Here is a 4,089-nt window from a genome sequence, read left to right as displayed (position 1 = left end):
CTTTGGGGGCGCGGTGCCGGGTCCCGAGCCGGGGCCCCTCGCTTCTCCCGCGATCTCCATCCTCCCTGGGGACTCCAGTCCGGGGTGGGGATGGGGCTGCGGTCTCGGTGCGGGATGACCCACCCTCGCGCTTCACCCGGTTCTTCTCATTTTCCGGTCTCGTCTCCGAGGCATGGGGGTTGGGGAGGGCGCGGAGGCGAGTGATCTCAGTATTTAGGGGACCCCGTGGGGCCGGGGCCGGGGCCGAGAGAGGAGGCCAGCCCCGTGGGTTTGAACTGCGGTGTGGTGGTCAGCGCTCCGCGGCGTTCGTTTCCCGAACAGGCCTCCTGTTTCGCTAGTCCCTCCCTTGGAAGAAGGATGCGGAGAGTGTCGTGCTCGGCCATGAATCAGGGTGGGGAGCAGGGGACAGAAGTATTCCATGCGCTTCTCATGCGAGGACTCCTGACGGGGTGGGGATGGGGTGGGAGACTGGGTGTGGGTGCTTTCACCCCTCGGGGAGGGAACCCGGGGGAAAGTGTAAGGCCAGTGCAGGTACCTGCCCGGTTAGAGAGAAACCAAGGCCTAGGCTCCTGCATCTTTCTGTAGGCTCCTCTTGGGGAAAGGTTTTCTGTCACCGGCGCGGGGTGGGGAGTGAGACGTCGGCCAGGCCTGGAAGTCATTTCTGTTGTCAAGGAGGGAACGCAGAGGAAGAATTGGAGGTGTGCGGTGCTCCTGCCCCCGTCTGTCTTGGACCCGTACTTTTAACTCACGGCTTATTGTTCACTAGCCCTGTCCGTGGTCATGTTGCTGTCACATCCCCACCCTCTTGGTTTCTACCGAGTTTGACCAAGTTATGTGAAACTAGATTGATTTTTTAACCAGGTATTTGTGATGTATTGGAAGACCTATACAGTTAACTATTTTTTTCCTTGGTCATATTTGAGATAATTTGTATTAACGACTGGGAGCATCATTATCCTGTATGTGAAAAGATCAATTATACCACTTAGAGCTTTAGAAGTTACCAGTGACGGGAGTGAGAAAGCGGTGTTTCCTTTAGTTGGGTTGGGGTTTCTTTATATTACTATCTTCACATGACTTTCCTTAAGCGGTGCTGTTACTGTCATTTCTTAGGTGAACGTGGGCTCACTGTATACCAGCGGAAGTAAGAGAAGAAATATTATTTAAAATTTTGGAGTGGCCCTGGCTGGTTTGACTCAGTGGATGGAGCCTTGGCTGCTGACTGAAGGGTCCCAGACTAGATTCCAGTCAGTCAAGGGCGCAGGGCCTGGTTGCAGGCTCCATCCCCGGTTGGGGGGGGTACCGCAGGCAGCCAGTGATTCTCTCTCATCATTGATGTTTCTCTCTCTCTCCCTCTCCCTTCCTCTCTGAAATCAATAAAAATATATTTAAAATAAAATTTTGGAGTCAAATAAAATGTGTAAGTTCTTTACATTCTAAGTCTTTCACTATCCAGCGGTTCTCAACCTGTGAGTCGCGGCCCCTTTGGCGGTCAAACGACCCTTTCACAGGGGTCGCCTAAGTCCATCCTGCATATCAGATATTTACATTACGATTCATAACAGTAGCAACATTACCGTTATGAAGTAGCAACGAAAATAATTTTATGGTTGGGGCACAACATGAGGAACTGTATTTAAAGGGCCAGAAGGTTGAGAACCACTGTTAGGTGTTTATTTAACATCTATTAGAAAAAAGCAAAGAGGATCATGACATTTGGAAGGGGTGTGTGTGTGTGTGTGAGGGGGAGGGGGTGGGGGGAGAGAGAAAGAGATCTGGACTATTGTCTTTTTACTTAAACGTATGGAACTTGAAATAATTTTGGTTCCCTTAGGGTTCTAGGATAGAGGTTTGTAATACTCTTTCAGCCTTCATCTTCTACCTTCACTGGAAACTCAGGCATGTACGAGCTTTGTGTTCGTACATAAGTGCTAGTAACCTGAAGTCAGATTTCAAAACAGTTTGCCCATGAGAAATAATGGAAGTCATTACAGTGTGTATTATCGTAACCTATAATCATGTACATCTTTGTGCACCTCAGATGCATGATGGTATTTGATGGGAGGTAAAAATTAAGTAGAGAACTGGAAGAGAATGATTATTTGCATTGGATGGTAGTGTTTCACAGTGGAAATTGATTTTTGGTCGACTCCCCTTAAGCTTTGCCTTTTTCACTTTAAAGAAACTGTTTTGTTTCCTCTTTTAAATAGCAGATTTGTATTTGGCAAAAACACTAGAGGTTATTGTAACAAAAATAAACTTTGTAGTTGGATGAGCACTATTGCCATTGTGTGATTGCATGAGACAATGGAAATCACTAGTGAAGAAGGGCTGCTATTAACTGGTGACTTGATGCTTGCTAATGGTGATCTTTGTCCTTGTTTTAGAGTACGCTTTTCCCATCTGTGATGCTCTTTATTAATAAAACATATTCCAAGGGCAAACAGGTAAACTAAAATGGATTTATTCCTGTCTTTCAAGACCTTGCTCAAAACTAATCCCAGTAAGTCTTCACTAATTACTAAAACCAGATGGCCAGTTAGCCTTTGAATTCCTAAATCATTTTGTATCACTCATGAAACAGCGTATTTCCTTAAGTATTAATATTTTGGTTTATTTATCTTTTTTAAAAAATATATTATTGATTTTTTACAGAGAGGAGGGGAAAGGGATAGAGAGTTAGAAACATTGGTAAGAGAGAAGCATCGATCAGCTGCCTCCTGCACACCTCCTACTGGGGATGTGCCTGCAACCAAGGTACATGCCCTTGACCGGAATCGAACCTGGGACCCTTCAGTCCCCAGGCCGAGGCTCTATCCAGTGAGCCAAACCAGCCAGGGCTGGTTTATTTATCTTAATATTGTTTCAAACTGCACTAGAGAAGGGATGGAGAATGCAATAGAAAGATGGCAGGCTACCCACACTCATTTCAAACAGTGTGTTATAGGATTAAAATACCAATTGATTCTTAAATTCCCTGAATTCATTTGTGCATCCCCCATGTGCCTAGCAGAGTTCTTTGCATGTAGTTTTTTAGTAAATCATTCATTATTGGGTTTTTGGTTTTCAAATATTTTTTAAATATTTTTTTATTGATTTCAGAGAGGAATGCAGAGGGAAATAGAGAAATATCAATGATGAGAGTCACTGATCGGCTGCCTCCTGTGCACCCCATACCTGGGATCAAGCTGGACATGCAACATTATTTTAATTCAGATGAACTCTTACAAGGAAGTGAAATCCTCCATGTATGCTCATCCTATGTTGCCACCTCCCTGCTCTAGCCCCCCACACCCCATACAGGCCTTTTAGTTCAGAATCCCAAGAGTTGGCTGAAATTGAGTGATCTGATAAGGCGAATCTGACTTATGGTATTTTAAGGTTAGAAATGACGGAGGTTAGGCTTGGACTTCTGAGATTGCTTCCAGCTACAGGAGATAACATGGTATGAAATGAGACTGGTTTCTGGAAATGGACACTCATGCATAATTTCTTTTCTTATATATGACTTCCTATTATCTTTATGATTTAATTCCTTTTTAGAATCCAGTGACTAAAACCTAAGTTATAATCTTAACTATTGTGTGGCAAGATAGTCTTTATTGGGAAATTTTAAACTGCACTATTAAAACATTTTTTAAATGTTCCACAGTAGCTGTGACTATCCTTTTGGGACTAGAGGAGGGATGAGAAATGTTTTGAATTTTTAGAAGCTTTAATTATGATGGGATTGTTTTTGGGCTCTCTTAGTCACAGTATTGACATATGTGATCTGAAGAGAATAATAGACTATTTCAACCAGAAAGATCCTTGGAGTTAATCTAGTACTTTTATAAATGTGGAAACTCAGTCCCAAGTAACCGTAAGTGACTTTCCAAGATTTATACAGAAACCAGACTATCAAGAATTGCTACAGTACAGGATACAAAATTAACCCCAAGAAATCTGAGGCATTTCTATACACCAATAGTGAACTTTCAGAAAGAGAGATTATAAAAACAATCCCGTTTACCATCACACCAAAAAAATTAAGCTACCTAGGAATAAACTTAACTAAAGAGGTAAAAGACCTCTACTCAGAAAATTACA

This window comes from Myotis davidii, unplaced genomic scaffold (genome assembly GCF_000327345.1).
Source record: "Myotis davidii unplaced genomic scaffold, ASM32734v1 scaffold135, whole genome shotgun sequence".
Taxonomy (NCBI): domain Eukaryota; kingdom Metazoa; phylum Chordata; class Mammalia; order Chiroptera; family Vespertilionidae; genus Myotis; species Myotis davidii.
Note: the sequence above shows the minus strand (reverse complement) of the source record.